General features: G+C 42.6%; 1 protein-coding gene and 1 long non-coding RNA gene across 4 annotated transcripts in view; one reads left to right on the top strand and one right to left on the bottom strand.

The window, feature by feature from the left end:
- Positions 1–19,947, top strand: part of prkn (parkin RBR E3 ubiquitin protein ligase) — a 1,119,547-nt gene that overhangs the window by 177,578 nt on the left and 922,022 nt on the right. The gene's annotated exons all lie outside the window — the stretch shown is intronic.
- LOC144504575 (uncharacterized) lies at positions 596–19,346 on the bottom strand. The gene is made up of 4 exons (XR_013499670.1): positions 19,239–19,346; positions 9,264–9,322; positions 7,506–7,657; positions 596–1,304 (listed from the first exon to the last, which is right to left on the bottom strand). It is a non-coding gene; the product is annotated as an uncharacterized LOC144504575 (long non-coding RNA).

Genomic DNA, 19,947 nt, shown 5'->3' with positions numbered 1-19,947 from the left:
CTTTGTATCTGTTCTTACCAAGAAAGAAGATGGTACCAAAAGCATAGTGAAAGAGGAGGTAATTGATATTGTATATTCAGTAGTTCTCTCATTAAGAGGTACTGAGGCTTGTACGGTTGAACACTCACAATGTTTTGATAAAACAAACCTATATACATATATACAGGGTTTTTCCAAGGAGCGAACTCCATGCTTGCTTCTGCACAGTTTTCTGTTTGATCCACAACTCTCTCGTCTCAGGTCATGTGACGTTACCCAACATATGCACATTACACCCATGCTTCTCCCCCCCCCCCCCTGCTGTCAAGTCTCTTACATTATAAATTCTGGCGGTCACATTCAAAGGGGTGGAGTTTGAGTTGCGGTTGTAGAGGTGAAGGGATCAAAGGATATGGATGAAGGCAGGAATAGAACCCCAACTCAAAAGATAATAACTTTTATATTTTTTTAGAAAATGTGGAGGAACAGAGTTATAGAACGGCTAATTAGTTTTAACAACAAGAAAAAAACATTTATTAAACATGAAAGGTTGGATTATACCACGATATTCCCTTACTCTCCCCTAGTTTAGCAAATATACAGATTTTAAGATTAACACAAATTACAAATAACATCTTAAGCTACAAAGGACTGAATGACAAAAAAAACTTTTAAGCACACAGATTGATTGTAGTCAAATACACCCTCCACTCTGAACCCAAGTGAATGTGGATTTTTCCTTTAAATCTTCCTCGATAATTGGCACGAGTGTTTCCAAAATCTACTCCCCAAAAAAAACACACTTTCAAATCATCTTTCACAACAATGCTTTTCATCAGTGATTTGCATTCTGAAATCCAGTCTAGGGTTTTCCAATTGACTCTTTTAAACATAGCTTCTGCTCCACTTTTAACAATGAATCTGGTATCCAGGATTTTCAACTCCCACTTAAGGATGTATTTGTCTTAACTGCTGTACACATTGTTCAGAATTGCTTAAACTCTCGGTTCCCAGAGTCTATTTAAATGGCATCAAACCTTTGATTTACCTCTGAGGTTTGCTTTCCCACTTTAGCTCTGGTTACTGCATCTGTATGTTTCACTCACAACACTTTGTCTGCTTGTCCCTTTTAATTCTCCTCTGAACAATACCTTGGTCTTTGTTCTTCTAACTTAAATTTCTTAAGACATTTTTTCTCACCCAATTCCCTAGTTTTCTGGACTGCATCTTTTTTTTGCAAAGTGTGCCTCTTTGTAGCTTCCTTGTTCTGTCCAGCTTCTCTTGGCAGTGTTTAAAGATGTTCACTCCCTTGTGTCCTTATTCAACTGCAAACAAATTCAGTTAAAAAATAAATTCAAAAGCCTCCCTACTTTACAAAGAACCCGTTACCAAACAACCACCACTACTTCTGCCAGCCTCTATTCACTCTGCATGCCATAACCTTTTCTAAGCACATAGAAATGCAGTTGGAATTGAAACCAACACCTTTGTCCAGCATGAATCTAACTAAAGGTTTACCCTTCCAGACACAGAAACATTAAATGAAACCCACTTAAAACTATACCTTATTTCTAATATTTATCAGTACAAATATAAATCCCTTAAAATTACCTTTTACTTTCCTAACATCTGTCTTTCTGGCACTTTGTCATCTTCTTCTAATTTGCTCATGCGTATAGTTGGCAGTTCACTTCGAAGGAGGAGGAGGAGGCTCCTCTTGATTATAGCTTCCAATGTGTGGATGAGGTATGACCTTGGTTCGTCATTGCCTCTCTGCACAATGATGCCCTCTCTTTCACGGTCTCTGATCCAGAAATTGTCCTCTCTGTGTAACTGACAGGCTTATAGGTCAAAGCCTGTAGGACTGTTCTTTGTCCTGAATGTTACAGTAGTCCTTGACTGCCAAGCATGGTATTAGTTTCTTTGGTAGCATTGGGAGTTGAGTACTTAACCCATGCTAGCAGTGGTGTTTTCAGAAATGGCTACTCTAATCTTTAAAATACTAAAAATGTTTTAAATTAGCTCTGGCCAAGCACTTTTAGATCACCCCTTTGACTCTGCACTCTGTGGGTATTCAAACTGGATCTTCATGAGCTTATGGAGTCCACAACTGATTTTTGTTTTTCTTCTGTCTTCTGCTTCTAATTCTACTATGGAGCTTCTCTCAAGTCTTCACTTCAGGTGCTTCCAGTTGGGTCAGAATGCTACTCCTTTTAATTTTCCTGCTTTTAAATTTCTACTCCAGCTTCTCTGAGGTTCTGGATTTTTTCAAGAGCTGTGACCATGTTGTATGTTGTATATTGAGCAGATCTCTCACAAATGATGTTCAACCATACAAGCTGCAGAACCTAACAGGTTATTGATAACACAAAAGTATATACACATACACAGGGTGTAGTCCAAATTAAGAGCTAACTCCATGTTGCTTCTACATGTCCACGACTCTCTCTAGTCTTAGATCAGGTGGGACTGTACCCAATCGCATATTCACACTTGCTAGGCCAGATGTCCTACTCTACAATTAAAAATTGGATGGGCTAAAAATTGATAGGATAGACATTAGAAAGACTGGCTGTACATAAAGTTGATGAGCTAATAGGACTGAATGGGGTGTATCGAGGATGCTAAGGGAAGTAAGGATGGGAAATTCAGAGATACTAATCAAAATCTACCAATTGTCCTTTGATATAAAGGTGATGCCAGAGGATTGGAAAATTAAAAGTGTTAAAAGCTCATTTTTAAAAAAGATGTAAGTAGAAGCCCAGCAACTATAAACCAGTCAGTTTAACTGTGATGTTGTTAAAGCTTTTAGACATGACAGTCAGGGACAAAATTAAGTCACATGGACAAATGTGGATTAATTATGGAAAGCTAATAATAAGATTTGCTGAATATAAATCACATTTAACTAACTTGATTGAGCTTCTTGATAATGTAACAGAGAAGGTAATGAGGGAAATGCGGTTAATGTAGTTTTAAAGTTTATTTTTTAGTGTCACAAGTAGGCTTACATTAACACTGCAATGAAGTTATTGTGAAAATCTCCTAGTCGCCACATTCCAGCACCTGTTTAAGTACACAGAGGGACCTAGGTGTGCAAGTCCACAAATCCTTGAAGGTGGCAACACAGGTGGAGAAGGTGGTGAAGAAGGCATATGGTATGCTTGCCTTTATAGGACGGGGTATAGAGTATAAAAGCTGGAGTCTGATGATGCAGCTGTATAGAACGCTGGTTAGGCCACATTTGGAGTACTGCGTCCAGTTCTGGTCGCCGCACTACCAGAAGGACGTGGAGGCATTGGAGAGAGTGCAGAGAAGGTTTACCAGGATGTTGCCTGGTATGGAGGGTCTTAGCTATGAGGAGAGATTGGGTAGACTGGGGTTGTTCTCCTTGGAAAGACGGAGAATGAGGGGAGATCTAATAGAGGTATACAAGATTATGAAGGGTATAGATAGGGTGAACAGTGGGAAGCTTTTTCCCAGGTCGGAGGTGACGATCACGAGGGGTCACGGGCTCAAGCTGAGAGGGGCGAAGTATAACTCAGACATCAGAGGGACGTTTTTTACACAGAGGGTGGTGGGGGCCTGGAATGCGCTGCCAAGTAGGGTGGTGGAGGCAGGCACGCTGACATCGTTTAAGACTTACCTGGATAGTCACATGAGCAGCCTGGGAATGGAGGGATACAAACGATTGGTCTAGTTGGACCAAGGAGCGGCACAGGCTTGGAGGGCCGAAGGGCCTGTTTCCTGTGCTGTACTGTTCTTTGTTCTTTGTACACTGAGGGAGAATTCAGCATGGCCAATGCACCGAACCAGCTTTGGACTGTGGACTGTGGGAGGAAACCGAAGCATCCAGAGCAAACTCATGTAGACCCGGGGAGAACATGCAGACTCCGCACACTGACCCAAGCCGGGAATCGAAACCAAGTCCCTGGCGCTGTGAGGCAGCAGTGCTAACCACTGTGCCACTGTGCTGCATGGACTTCCAAAAACTGTTTAATAAAGTGTCAAATTAGTAAAGTTGAAGTCATGGAGTAAAGGGGGCAGTGGCAGCGTGGCTACAAAATTGCCTAAGTGACAGGAATTGGAGAGTTGTGATGAATGGTTGTTTTTAGAACTAGGGGAAAGCACACAGTAATGTTCCTCAAGGAACCACTGTTTTTCTTGATATACCAATGACTTAGACTTAAGTGTGCCCTCGGTGTACAGGGCACAATTTCAAAATTTGTTCATGACACGAAAATTGATAGGGTGGTAAATAGTGAGGAGGATAGCCATAGACTGCAGGAAGATATCAATGGACTGGTCAGCTGGGCAGAGCAATGGCAAATGGAATGCAATCCGGAAAAGTGTGAGGTAATGTATTTGGGGAAAGCTATCAAAGCCAAGAGATTACACTATGAATGGTAGGACCTTGGAAAGTACTGAAGATTAGAGGGACCTTGGAGTGCATATCCACAGATCGTGGAAGGTGGCAGGGCAGGTAGATAAGATGGTTAAGAAGGCATATGGAATACTTGCCATTATTAGCTGTGGCATAGAATACAAGAGCTGGTACTGTATAAAACGCTGGTTCGGCCACACTGGCCACTACATGCAGTTCTGGTCACCGCATTATAGGAAGGATGTTATTGCACTGGAGAGAGTTCAGAGGAGATTTACCAGGATGGACTAGAAGGTCTGAGCTATGAGGAAAGATTGAATTGGCTGGGGCTGTTTTCCTTGGAGCAGTGAAGGTTGAGAAGGGAGCTGATAGAGGTGTATAAGATTGTGAGAGGCATTGATGTGGTGGATAGGAAGGCACTTTTTCCATTAGTAGAGGGGTCAATAACCAGGGGGCATAGATTTAAGGTAACAGGTAGAAGGATAATAGGGGAGTTGAAGAGAAACTTTTTCTTTCAGAGGATGGTGAGAGTCTGGGACATACTGTCTGAAAGAGTGATTGAGTCAGAAATTCTCGTAACGTTTAAGAAGTATTTAGACATTCACTTGCACTACCATAACCTCCAGAGCTATGGGCCCCGCACTGGTAAATTGGGTCAGTATAGATCTTTGTTGACCGGCGTGGCTGATAGGTCGAATACCCTCCTTTGGTGCTGTAACATCTATGAATCTATGAAATTCAGCTAGGAGGTATAATGAACTGTGAAGAGATAGGGATAGACTTCAAGAGGACACAGATAAGCTAATGTAATGAACAGAGGTGTGGTAGATGAAAATTAATGTAAAGAAGCGATAAGTAGTTCGTTTTGGCAGGAAGAACAAAGATAGATGATCAGGTACAATTACAAAAGGGTACAAGTACAGAGAGACCTCAGGATATTTGTGCACAGATCGTTGAAGGTGATGGGGCAGGATGACAAATTGAGTAAAATGATTTACAAGGTACAACATCGCTTCTCGACCTTTTGGCTAAGATCAAGTGTCGGGATCAAGCCCAAAATGGGGTGCAATGCCTTATCTTGTCAGCTTGGGTCTTGTTTGTCTCCCTTGTGGGAACCATGAATTGGATTCAATTGGATTTTTAATTTGGTTTTTGGAGCAAGCAAAGAATGGATTTGGGTTTCCCTGGTCCATTCTGAGCATTGGCTTTGTAACTTTAAGGATGGAATTTTTTTTTCAAAAGGCATGCAAGGTATTGCGTTGCTAAATAGAAGCCATAGAGTGCAAAAGCAAGGAAGTTATTCTTTCTAAAACAATGGCTCGGCATCAATTGGAGTATTGTGTCCAATTCTGGAAACTACACTTTAGGAATGATGTGAAGTCTTTGGAGATGGTGCAGAAAATATTTGTTAGAATTTTTCCCAGGGCTGAGGGACTTCAGTTGTATGCATAGATAGGAGAAACTTCTTAGAAAAGAGACAGTTGAAAGCAGATTTGATAAAGCTGTTCAAAATCATAAGGATTGTAGATAGAGGAGATAGGGAGAAATTGTTCCTATTGACTAATGGGAAGAGAACCAGAGGACACATATTTAAATATAAACATGAGGAAAAACATATTATGCAGAGAGTGATTGGAATCTGGAATGCATTGTCTGAAAGCCTAGTGGAGGAAGATTCAATCATGCATTCATAATGGACTTGGAAGCACTTGAAGGGATAAAAGCATGGGACTATGGGGGAGGTGTGGGGACATGGGACTAGCTAACTTGATAAAGCAGAGAGATGAGATGGACTCCAATGGGCCAAATGGCTTACTCCTATGCTATAACTACTGTATGATTCTAGGATCTTGAAAACTCCCCTCTGACTGCCTTCCTACATGCAAGCTTAATGGTCTTGCCCTTATTTTAGTACAAAGGAACATAGGAATTGGGAGCTGACATAGACAAATTCAGCTCTTCGAGCTTGCTCCGCCATTCAATCAGATCATGGCTGGTCTCTCCCTGGTCTCAAATCCACCTCCCCGCCTGTTCCCCAGATCCCTTTAACCTTCTTGAAACCATTTATTGATTCAGACTCCACTGCGCAATGGGGGAGCGGGTTCCACAAATTCACCACCCTCTGCGAAAAGTAGTTCCTCCTTGAGGCAGTTTTAATTCTACCACCTCTCAACCTATACCTGTGACCTCTTGATCTAGATTGTCCCATAAGAGGAAACAATTGCTCTACGTTTACTCTATCAATCCCTTTTAGAATTTAATATACCTCAATAAGATCCCCTCTCATCCTTCTAAACTCCAGCAAGTATAAGACCAAACTGTTCAATCTTTCCTCATATGTCAACCCTTTCATCTCCGCAATCAATCTGGTGAACCTCCTCTGAACTGTCTCCAATGTCACCATATCCTTCCTCAAATAATGAGACCAAAACAATGATCCAGATGCGGTCTCACCAATACCCTATACAATTGCAACAACACTTCTCTACTTTTATACTCCAGTCCTTTTGCAATAAATGCCAACATTCCATTTGCCTTTATTATATACTGCATACTGACTTTCTACACTTCATGAACAAAGACATCCAAATCCCTCTGCCCAGGCACATTTTGAATCTGCTTTCCATTTAGATAATAATTTGTCTTTCTATTTTTTCTGCCAAAATGGAGAACCTCACACTTATCCACATTGAACTTGATCTGCCAAATTTTAGCGCATTCTCCTAGCCTATCTATATCTGTCTGTATAATCTTTATGTCCTCTTCACTGCTTGTAGTACAAAGACAGATATTATCACCAAATCCAGATTTTTTAAAAATCAAAGAAATTGTGCTAGCATTGGCCAAAAATTGGCAAAAAAACCTTTGTTTAAGCCCTTAACATCTGTCTTAATGCTTGTTTTCTTATCCTCATGCTCCTACAAAGTGCTTCCCTGTAACCAGTTTGGGAGTGGTTAAGAAGGTGCTGTTGTTCCAGGAGTTTTGGGTGTGAGGAATGTTAAACAATATCACCTTATTTGTACCAAAAATATCACAACTGCAGTCGCTATAATTTTCCTATGAAATATATAAAGGCATACCCAAACAATTCTAAGCGTATATGGGTCACTTTAGTTAACCAGGTGCATTTAAATCTACTTACCAATATTAGCTGACTGATTTTGATAATCAGATAAATCAGTGCCATGTGAGTCAAGACATCATGATCAGCAGTGGTTTCCATGGCACTCTCAACCCCAGGTTATAACTGGCACCCTCTATTCAGCATTGAACCACTTGTTCAGGTATGTCTTCCTGAATGTAATTTAAATGTGACAATTTTAGTTATGATTGTACTCTACTACACATTTAATAGCAAATTAATATTGATACCAATACCATTTTAGTAAAAAAAATCATAATATATCTGCCACAAAAATTGAAATGTTTTATGAATGTTATCTGAAGCCTAGAGGTTGTATCCTTGCTTTTTACCACTCCAGAATGTTCTTTTTTCTCTTAATTTTGCCTGTGGTTTTGTGTGGATTTGGGGCTGATTTAATGTTGGTGGATACTGGCAGTGCAGCTAGTAACTGCAGGTTTTCTGCAGGCCATTGCTGCTTGATTATTTTCACACTTCAGGATCAATGATGGTGTCCTGAATCATAGAATCCCTACAGTGCAAAGGAGGCCATTTGGCCCATCAAGTCTCCACCGACAACAATCCGACTCAGGCCCCATCACCGTACCCCATGTATTTACCCTGCTAATCCCCCGACACTAAGGGGAAATTTAGCATAGCCAGTCAACCCTACTTGCATATCTTCAGAGTGTGGGAGGAAACCTACGCAGACATGGGGAGAATGTGACACATAGACAGTTACCCGAAGCCGGGATTGAACCCAGCTCCCTGGTGCTTTGAGGCAGCAGTGCCGTCCGGCTCTTCAATTGTATTGCGAAATTACTTGCAATTGAATATTGGGAAATTCTTATGTCAGTATGCTGTATATTATAGTACTTTGAGATGCAAATTAAATTTCTAAATTATGTGCATGCATAATGAGTTCAACCGAGTAACACAACATGTCAGAGTGTTTATTTGTTGTGTTTTGATTAATGACTAGCTGCTGCAGTTCTCTGCATGACTGTATCTCTGTTCATTATGAATAAATGCTATAATTGCTTTATTTTCTATCCTAACAATAAATACCAAACACACATAGATATATCAAAAACCTCTGCTCCATTTTTTCAATTGTTTCATTTCCTTCAGGAAAATAGCATAATTTCATTTGCAAGTCATGAGTTGATGTAGAATTTTCGCAGAAGACTGGTTAAAAACTCAAAGAAACGGCATAAATGGCCATTTCTGACAAACATACAGCAAGAGAACCCCCACTGGAAGTTCCAGATGGCTATGTATATTAGGTTCTAGTGTTAGCTTTTCAAAATAGAATTCCGCAATATATAATTTTCTACAAACCTACAACAATATCATGAGCAACATGATACTCTTCTGGGAATACCATATTGCTGTACTTTCAGAATCATTGGATATTGTATTAACACACAAGAGAGCACTGGTTTGCTCATTTGCACCTCCTCTTACAAATTGCTACCATTTATCTATGCAATCAGCAACCAGCAGGGTCAATTCCATGGAGCATCTTCCATTCCCATTTCATTTGCTTTTGATTGTATCCAATTGCAACTCCGTTCAACAGACAACAAAAATGTGCCTTTCATAATTCTCATCCCTTGCAGTCTCATTCTCTTTGAATCTTGTGACTAGAACCAAACATCTAAAAAGGTCATCAAATCTGTAAATAGATATTTACATTATGCAGACAGGCATCTATCTGCATGAAGCTTTAAGGAAATAATCCTTAAAGATGATGGCGCAATTGTGGACTGAAACTACCTGTTACTCAAGCACACATCGCAACATTTCTGGTGTTGGTCCTCGGTTAGAACTGGCATCTGAAATATAAGGAAAGAATAAAATGAAGGGGTGGATGGGAGCAACATCCAATCACAAAGAAACAATTGATGAGTTTAATAGTCCATAACAAGGACTTTTAAAAAACTGGAAAGAGGTGAAATAGTACTAGATGATAGACAGAATCTAATGTAATGTATTTGTTAATGATGATCCTTCTACATTGGGTGGGCAATATTAGGATGCAGGCACCTGCATCACGAGGGGCTAATCTAGGATGCCCACCCACTGAAAGGTGTATAAGATTTGGCCAGGCTGGGGAGAAGAAACCATTTAGAAGTCCTTTGTAAGGACCTGTTTTCAATTTATTTCAAATTGTGCCTTGGCTTATCGACCATGGTTGGAATTTTCTCATTTTTAGGCAGAGTGGTGCAGTGGGCGGGAAAAACTGGCCCCAAGGGTAACTTCCTCTGCTAAGTTTTTATATGTCCCAAAAAACAAAGTTAAGGAGCAGATTTGGTGGCATGGTGGTGCAGTGGTTAGCACTGCTGCCTCACAGCTCCATGGACCTGGGTTCGATTCCCGGCTTGGGTCATTGTCTGTGTGGAGTTTGCACATTCTCCCCGTGTCTGTGTGGGTTTCCTCCGGGTGCTCCGGTTTCCTCCCATACTCCAAAAAGGTTAGGTGGATTGGTCATGTTAAATTGTCCCTTAGTGTCCCGGGATGTGTAGGTTAGAGGGATTAGCGGGGTAAATGTGTGGGGTTGTGGGGATAGCGCCTGGGGTGGGATTAGTGTCGGTGCAGACTCGATGGGCTGAATGGCCTTCTTCTGCACTGTAGGGATTCTGTGATATGATTCTATGATCCCACAACATCATGCTGGTGGGGTGGGCTTTATTCTTTCATGGGATGTTGGCATCACTGGCTGGGCTAGCATTTATTGCCCATCCCTAATTGCCCAAAGATCTGGAGTTACATGTGCGCCGGACCAGGCAAGGACAGCAGATTTCCTTCCCTGAAGGACATTAGCTGTTTCTGTAGTGTAGTGGTTACGTCAGCTGTTTCTGTAGTGTACTGGTTATCACGTTCGCCTCTCACGCGAACGGTTCCCCGGTCTGAAACCGGGCAGAAACGTTCATTAAGCTTTCTCATGTAGGGTGAGGGAAATCTGTATGATTTCAGTTCATTGCTGAACATTATCCAAATCTTGATGTTACAGCCATATTATCTTGACTGTGTTCAGTTCTGGTCACCTTGTTATAGAAAGGATATTATTAAACTAGAAAGAGTGCAGAAAAGATTTACCAGGATGCTACCGGGACTTGATGGTTTGAGTTATAAGGAGAGGCTGGATAGACTGGGACTTTTTTCTCTGGAGCGTAAGAGGCTGAGGGATGATCTTATAGAGGTCTATAAAATAATGAGGGGCATAGATCAACGAGGTAGTCAATATCTTTTCCCAAAAGTGGGGGAGTCTAAAAATAGAGGGCATAGGTTTAAGGTGAGAGGGGAGAGGTAAAAAAGGGTTCAGAGAGGCAATTATTTCACACAGAGGGTGGTGAGTGTCTGGAACGAGCTGCCAGAGGTAGTAGTAGAGGCGGGTACAATTTTGTCTTTTAAAAAGCATTTAGACAGTTACATGGGTAAGATGGGTATAGGGGGATGTGGGCCAAATGCGGGCAATTGGGACTAGCTTAGGTGTTTTTTAAAAAAAGGGCAGCATAGACAAGGACCTGTTTCCAGTAAACCTCTATGACTCTAAGATGGGTTCTTATGACAATCGACAAAGTTTTCATGATCATTATTAGACTTCTAATTCCAAATTTTTATTGAATTCAAATTTTGCCATCTGCCATGATGGGATTCGAACCTGGATCCCAGGAGCATTATTGGGTTTCCGGAATACTGGTCTAGTGACAATGCTTCTACGGCGCACCCTCCCCTCATTCAGCAACTTTGTTTTTAAGAGATCGGAGCACTGTAAGGGGCAATACCAGGGTATACTTTGGGTATAGCCCTCTCACCCTGGGGGATGTACTCCCCTGCACTCCTCTAGCAGATTCTACTTGCCAGGTGCACATCACGGGGGATCTGTTGTGATTCACATAGGGCTGCCTTCACACAAAAGTGAATGAACAATCTAAAATGGGGGTGGTTGGCGGCTATCATAGAATCATAGAAACCCTACAGTGCAGAAGGAGGCCATTCGGCCCATCGAGTCTGCACCGACCACAATCCCACCCAGGCCCTATCCCCACATATTTTACCCGCTAATCCCTCTAACCTACGCATCCCAGGACTCTAAGGGGCAATTTTTAAACCTGGCCAATCAACCTAACCCGCACATCTTTGGACTGTGGGAGGAAACCGGAGCACCCGGAGGAAACCCACGCAGACACGAGGAGAATGTGCAAACTCCACACAGACAGTGACCCGAGCCAGGAATCGAACCCGGGACCCTGGAGCTGTGAAGCAGCAGTGCTAACCACTGTGCTACCGTGCCGCATCAGGTGTCAAGGATTTCAGATAGGGATGCACCTCTTTGCAAACAACATAAGGGTAACCACATTCAGATAGGAATCCTGCCATTCAACGTCAGGATTCCCATTACATCATTGGTGGGGAGTGGTGTCAATCGGAATGAAAAATCCTGCCGACATAAACCATATTTTAGGACTCCCGTGGCTTTTTCTACTCCCCCGCTTAAAATGGGTGCAGAAAATCTTCCCCCATAATTCTAGTGGTTCCCAAAACTGTTGGTTGTTGGCTAGGGAGACCACATTATACCTTCCAGTCCTTTGCAAGAATAAGGCAGGCGGGTTATGGATTTTCAGGACTAAACAGTGACAGTAATAGACTTCAACTATCTCTCCCCCATTTCCCATTCCATTTATTGCATTCATCCACTGCAGTTTAAGTCCACAACTTTCTTTGTAAGTATTATCACTGTCTGAGATACTCTTTGAATATCAATTCGCTATTAAGCCCATTAATTGTTTTCTTACGATTGGAGGTCACAGACCTAACTTTGACTTTTACTTACTTTTGGCCTTCCTCTGGAGTAAGCCATTCAGTTCTCTGATACTATCCCATGCCCCATTGCACTGGATCATGGCTGATTTGCATCTTAACTCCATCCATGCACTTTGATTCTGATTAATACCCTTACTGAAAAACTAATTATTAATTGCAGTTTTGAAATTGCAAAAATGTTTTCTGAATGGATTAGCTATATTTTTGCCACTTGCCTCATCAGAGGAAATAGTATTTCTCATTGAAATTCTTTATTTACTGTAACTTTGCAGCAATTTTTCATGGTATTTTTGATTTCCAGCATTTGCCATGTTTTTCTGTAATCTATTATTGGATCTTCTTTAATAAAGCAAACACTCTTCAGTGATCATGCTTCCTGAACAGGATTTCAATTAATCCTTTATGCCTTGGGATATTTTTATTATTTGATTTGATTTATTATTGTTACATGTATTAGTGTACAGTGAGAAGTATTGTTTCTTGCGCACTATACAGACAAAGCATATCGTACATAGAGAAGGAAAGGAGAGTGCAGAATGTAGTGTTAAGGTCATAGCTAGGATGCAGAGAAAGATCAACTTAATATGTTAATATGTTAAGAGTGCTCTATGTTTCAGCTGTTGTTGCTGCTGTTTTTTTTCTTCACAGAAAAATTTAGAAAGTCCTCTTTAAAATAGTTACACCACAAAACCGCTGATCACAGTCAGATCAGACTAATAAGGGCAAATTGACTGTAAATTTTTAAAAATTAATCTGTGGGCGTCGCTGGCTGGCCACATTTATTTCCCAACCTAGTTGCCTTTGTTCAGAGACCAGTTGAGAGTCAACCACATTGCTATGGCTCTGGAGTTACATGTTTGCCAGACAGGTAAGGACAGCAGATTTTCTTCCCCATAAGACATTTATGAACCAAATGGCTTTTTTCGACAATCGACAATGATTTCATGGTCATCAGTAGATTCTTAATTTCAGATTTTTTAAAAATTGAATTCAAATTCCACCATCTGCCATGGCAGGTCTAGGGTCGTCCTCATGTGTGCAGAACTTGGATGTCAGTTTCTGCTCGGCGATTCTGCGTTGTCGCCTTGGAGAACGCTTGCCCGAGGATTGGAGGCTGGATGCCTGTGACTGCTGAAGTGTTCCCCGACTGGAAGTTAGTAGTTAGGGCTGAAGTGTTCCCCGACTGGAAGTTAGAAGTTAGGGCAGCTAGTGCTGCCAAATAAACCTGTTGGACTTTAACCTGGTGTTGTGAGACTTCTTACTGTGCTTACCCCAGTCCAACACCGGCATCTCCACATCAGATCTATGGTCCCCAGAACATTAGCTGAGTTCCTGGATTAGTTGTCTAGCGATAATGCCACTTGCCATTGCCTCCCCATATTGCACAAGTATGACTTGAATCACTTTGAATTTAGAAAATTTGGAGATGATCTAACTGAGGATTTGACAAGATTGATACAAAGAAACAGTGTCTCTTGTTGAAGAACCCAAAACGAGTGGGAGAATGTTCATTTTAGAGCTAGGCCAATCAGGAATTAAATTGGGAAGCACATCTCACATAAAGAGTAGTGGAAATCTGCAACTCTCTTCTCCAAAAGAGATGGGTCAGTTACCACATTCAACACATAAGGCCTGATTTTACCAAAACTTCGCGCCCGTTTTCGGGTGCGAAATCGCGGTAAAGTTGGGGGTCGGGCCTATACCGCAATCTGCACCCGATTCCAAGCAGATCGCGGCTTTACCGACACCCGATTCGGGCGCGGGTCCGGCCTGCTCCCAAATCAAGCGGCCCAACGATTTAACTGCATTTGCATGCATTTAAATCGACTTAATGAACTGCGCGCCCAACTCTACCGCCAAATCCCACTTTACCGTCTTCTGGTCCGTTCCGCATCTGCGCTCTAATCGACCTGCAAAATAAAAGTCTGAAGTCGTCGCTGCAGCTTCCAAAGAGCGGGGTCAGAGCCTCCAATGGCTCTCTGACCCAGGTCATCCTCGGGCCGAGGGGGGGCAGGACCCAGATCATCCCCTGGTCGGGGATGGGGGGGATGGGACCCAGATCATCCTCTGGTCGGGGGGGGAGGCTGCTGCCAGTCTGTGGCTGATCGGTGGGGAGGGAGGGCGCAGGGGGGTCCGCTGCCACTCTGCGGGCGATCCCTCCTCCCCACTGGAGGAACGAATCCCTCCTGCCGGAGTGGACATGCAGTCATGCCATCCCACAAAACCTTCAGGATGAAGCGATTCCTCGCTAAGAAGATGAAGCAGAACCGGCCGATTCCACAGTGGATCCGCATGAAAATCGGCTACAAGATCAGTACAAGTCCAAGAGGAGACACTGGAGAAGGACCAAGCTGGGCCTGTAAAGGGATACACCATCACTGGTACACTACCAGCCACAGATTACTCTTCCCTGCAGGGGCAAGAGAGTGGGAGAGATGGCTGTGGCTGGTAGTGTACGAGTGATCACTGACCTCGGGCGGGATTTTCCGACCTTGGGGTGTGCGCGGCCAGAAATTCCTGCCCCTAATGTTTTTTGTAAGCTGCCTACATATCTAGTTGGGCCACATGATAACGGGCGGGGGGGGGGGGGGGGGGGGGGGGATGGAAATCTCCTTGTCTTCTACTATTGTTGATTAGTAATAGCTGGAATGAAATGATGTCCCTATTTACAGCACTTAAATCTTGAGACCTTAAAGGAATAGTCAAGGTTAAACACAGCTTCACTGAAGTAGCGTAACAATGTAGGGCAGAATTCTCCCATCCTGGGACTAAGTCCTGTGACAGAGTGGGAACATGGAGTATTACCCCTGTGGAGGCTAGCAAGGAAACACACTATATCCTCTGGATCCGACCTCATTAATTATGCAGACCCCCCCCCGGGATCGGACCCCCCTGGGACGCAGGCCCCCCCGGCAGACCCCCCCCCCCGCCCTCCCTGGGATCAGATTCCCCTGGGAGGCAGGCCCCCCTCGGCAGAGCACACCCCAACCTACCTTGAGCGCTGGTCTCCCTCCACCATCCTTCCGTTAGCAAGATAAGCTGTATGTTCCTCAGCTAGATCCACTTTGGTCAACACAAAGATGGTCTTCTGCCTTGTGGGTCCATCTGGCTCACCAAGTCAGTTACAATACTGCGTTCAGCATCTACTGAACCATCTTAGATACAAAGGATAATGAATGGTACTGGTCGATCTTCCTGGTGCTATCAGTACTGTAACATCAGGAATGGCTGCCGACACCAAGGATATAATTTTTAACATAAGCAAGGCTTACATGCAGAACCCTAATGCCATTATCCTTTGTATCCAAGATGGTTCAGTAGATGCTGAACGCAGTATTGTAACTGACTTGGTGAGCCAGATGGACCCGTCACACCCCCCTCTCCTCCTCCCACCCCCCCACCCACCCCAGATGATTTCGGTCAGAGAGCCGCTCTCTCTGCTTTTTTCTCCCCGCCCGGGCGCGCTGCTTCAGAATTTTTTTCGAACTGCGCATGCGCAGTCCAGAGCTCTAATCAGTCCAGCAGCGCTAAGCCCCGCCCACAGCGTGAATTGGACCGGAGCCGGCAAAAAGCATATGGGCGCGCTGGAAAGAAGATTCCAGGCTTGGATCTATTTGACGCCCAGATTCGGCACTTAGACTCAAAATGGCGAAATCAGGCCCTTAGTCTCGAAGAGGAATGTTGCTTGTTTGGAACTGAAAAAGCGATAAGCCAGAAAGCAAAGTTGCTCCCTTTCAATTTTACGTATTGTTCAACTGTTAATAATTAAGTTGTTAAAGTTATATTTAAACTGTGTCATTAAATAAAGTTTATTTTACTATAAAAGGTCCCTAATTTGCCAGTGGAACCATTCCTGGAAGGAAGTATCCTTTCCTCACATTTATGCCAAAATAGAAAAATTGTTGGGGTTGAGTCTGGCATCTTAATATAACTTGGATCTAGTCCAGCACTCTGTTTGCAGACCTCCAATCCTCTGGTACCTCACCTGTACTTAGTCAGGATTGGAAAATGATCCCCAGAGCAACTGCAATTTCCTACCTTGTTTCAAAGAACAAAGAAAATTACAGCACAGGAACAGGCCCTTCAGCCCTCCAAGCCTGCACCGACCATGTTGCCCGACTTAACTAAAAAAGCCCTACCCCTCCGGGGACCATATCCCTCTATTCCCATCCTATTCATGTATTTGTCAAGACACCCCTTTTCCTTCAACAACCTTGGATACAATCCATCTGGCCCTGGTGATTTATCCACCGTCAAGGATGCCAGTCCCTCCCGTACTTCCTGTTCACCATCCCTTAGGCAAAATTGTTCCTTATGTTATTTCATCAGAGTTGGCCACCCTACCTCATAGCATAACCCATATCGGTTAAGGATCACTGTTGTATAGGGACAGGCAGGGAATCTGTACCTCAGCCAGATGGCTAATCATTTTATGTGAGACAAGAAAAACAGCTTGTATTTATATAACACCCTAAATGTAATAAAATTTCTCAAGATGCTGCGCAGAGGCACTATGAAACAAAACATGATACCCATCCACATAAGGAAATATTAGAGCAGACAACCAAAATCTCAGTGTAAGTGGTAGCTTTTAAGGCATATGTTAAAGGAAGAAAGAGAAGTAGAGAGGCCTATGAAGGGAACTCCGGAGCTCAGAACTACCAATGGTGGAATAATCAAAATTGGTTTCCTTCAGACATATGGTTGTGGATTCATGTCCCACTTCAGACATTTGGCCTTATATTCCAGACTGAGTGAAAGCTACACTTCCATTAGAATGCCACCTTTTCTAAACGGTGACAAAATTCATAATGCTAAAGTGCAAAGGGACTTGGGAGTCCTAGTCCAGGATTCTCTAAAGGTAAACTTGCAGGTTGAGTCCGTAATTAAGAAAGCAAATGTAATGTTGTCATTTATCTCAAGAGGCTTGGAATACAAAAGCAGGGATGTACTTCTGAGGCTTTATAAAGCACTGGTTAGGCCCCATTTGGAGTACTGTGAGCAATTTTGGGCCCCACACCTCAGGAAGGACATACTAGCACTGGAGCGGGTCCAGCGGAGATTCACACGGATGATCCCAGGAATGGTAGGCCTGACATACGATGAACGTCTGAGGATCGTGGGATTATATTCATTGGAGTTTAGGAGGTTGAGGGGAGATCTGATAGAAACTTACAAGATAATGAACGGCTTAGATAGGATGGACGTAGGGAAGTTGTTTCCATTAACAGGGGAGACTAGGACGCGGGGGCACAGCCTTAGAATAAAAGGGAGTCACTTTAGAACAGAGATGAGGAGAAATTTCTTCAGCCAGAGAGTGGTGGGTCTGTGGAATTCATTGCCACAGAGGGCTGTGGAGGCCGAGACGTTGAGCGTCTTCAAGACAGAAATTGATAAATTCTTGATTTCTCGAGGAATTAAGGGCTATGGGGAGAGAGCGGTTAAATGGAGTTGAAATCAACCATGATTGAATGGTGGAGTGGACTCGATGGGCCGAATGGCCTTACTTCCGCTCCTATGTCTTATGGTCTTATGGTCTTTTGGATAAGATGTTATAATTAGGTGGGTGTAAAATACCCATAGCACTATTCAACGACAAGCAGGGGAGCTCGACCTGTGTCCCAATAAATATTTATTATTCAATTAATCATTAACACGTTTGTTGGCCCTTGATGTTTGAAACTGACTGCCATGTATTCTAAATTAAAGCAGTGATTACTCTTCCAAAAGTACTTCGTTGGTTGTAAATTGCTTTGGGATATTCTGAGGTCCATCAAAAGCAAGTTTTATCTTTTGCAACCCACCAAGAGTCTGATTCTTCAGGTGGGGGTGAGGAAACATTGAAAAATAAATGTATGAATGCATGAATGGAAATGAAGAAGCATTGAAATTAAGAAAATAATAAATAATTAGTAAATAACAATTTATAAATTATTAATCACGAGTGCTGCCTTTATCTGAGGAAAGCTGAAACAACCTTGTATGTGCATCAGACATTAGCACACTCAGTCGTAACACTACCACTCAGCTACCATCACTATTTATATGCTGTTTTTCACTTATTGATGCTGTATCATGATGTGCATTAACACATTCCTGCAATGAATTACAGCAAGGCTCACCATACAGTTTGAAAATGTAAATATGATATGCAATATGATTTGAGGAAAGTATTCAGACCATGGACATTTTATAGCTATTTATTTAACAACTGAGCAGAATGTTTATGTTAGCTTTTCTAATTTTTTATTCACTTAACAGAAATATTCAGTGATACAATTAATGATTTGATTGGAATCAGCTAAAACATTTGATTTTGGAACCTTTCGTTTGCTACGACCCCAGCCAGCCCCATTCTTTAATGCACCGAGTATATTTCTCAAATTTCGCAAACAGTCTGCCAAGGGCAAAGTTAGATTTTCTATTTGTGTTTGTGCAATCACTTGGGCAAAATGTTGGCGTTAGCTTTTGGATACAACGAACTTCTGATAAATGAACACTTGCACGCCCGTTGAGGGTTGAGTACTATTTAGGAAATAAGGTGCTGATTCTGCAAGACCTGGAAAGTTACCTTGGTAAGCTACAATGAATACTGGGACAAATGAATCAAGAGCAAATCATAATCTAAATCAGGGTGGCGAGGGAAAAGGGCTGGTCATACAGTTGAAAGAAAGAATTAATGAGGGGATCTACTAGTTGTAAGTGTCAAAGATAGAATTTCTGCAGGGCTTCTCCCAATTTCACATCGTAGCTTCGGCAGAAGAACGACCATCTCGAAATCTTCGGATCTCACACGAAATAAACGTCAAGAGATCGGAAGAGCCCTGTAGAAGTTCCAGGCCAAAGTATTTTTTTTGTAGCGTACACTCACAATTATTTTTATTTGAACTTACATTTCTTGTGTTTTGTCCTCATTGTTCTTACCTGGGCCACACACCAGTAGCAGCCGCGCACACAGGCAGCTCGCACTGTCAGGAGGTGTGTGAGAGCAGCTGAGGATGGTTTTTCCCCTGTCCCTGCCTTCCCCTTTCCTGGGGGGGGGGGGGGGGGGGAAGCAGCTGGCTCCACTCCATTCCCGCCCACAATGATGCAGCCCAAAGCTCAGCAACTCGAGGTCGAGTCTCCGCATTAAAAGCACTGCAGAGATATTTTAAAAGTCACATTCTTCAGGCGCTTTACATATTGTTTACTCTTGCCTTTTTCCTGAAGCAATTCGCAGCTCAAAGACAAAAAGGATGCTTGAATTGGTTGGCAGTGGCGCATATACGCACGCGCCTTTATTCTATACAGGACAACCAGAAAATCAACCAGTACAGGAGAACTCGCTTAAATAACAAATAAACAATTCAGCACAATTAAAATAACAATTAATGGGAATTCTTTTATACTTTTGAAATAAAATTATTTAATCATATAAAATGCATTTAAAAACACCATTTGTCTTGTGGGAGGAATAGAAATCCCCCCGAACATGTTAAATTTAAAATCCTCATCATTCTTTAAACTCCCCCATGTTCTTGGCCCACCCACCCTGTCTCTACAACTTCTTTAGACTTACTCCCTACACCACACCCTTTGGTCAATTTTGGGCCACTTGCGCAGCTCCTATTCCTACACAGAACATAGAAAAGCT

The sequence above is a fragment of the Mustelus asterias genome, chromosome 15 (assembly GCF_964213995.1).
Source record: "Mustelus asterias chromosome 15, sMusAst1.hap1.1, whole genome shotgun sequence".
NCBI classification, from domain to species: Eukaryota; Metazoa; Chordata; class Chondrichthyes; order Carcharhiniformes; family Triakidae; genus Mustelus; species Mustelus asterias.
The sequence above is the reverse complement of the archived record's forward strand: the minus strand, read 5'-3'. Positions and strand labels throughout refer to the sequence as shown.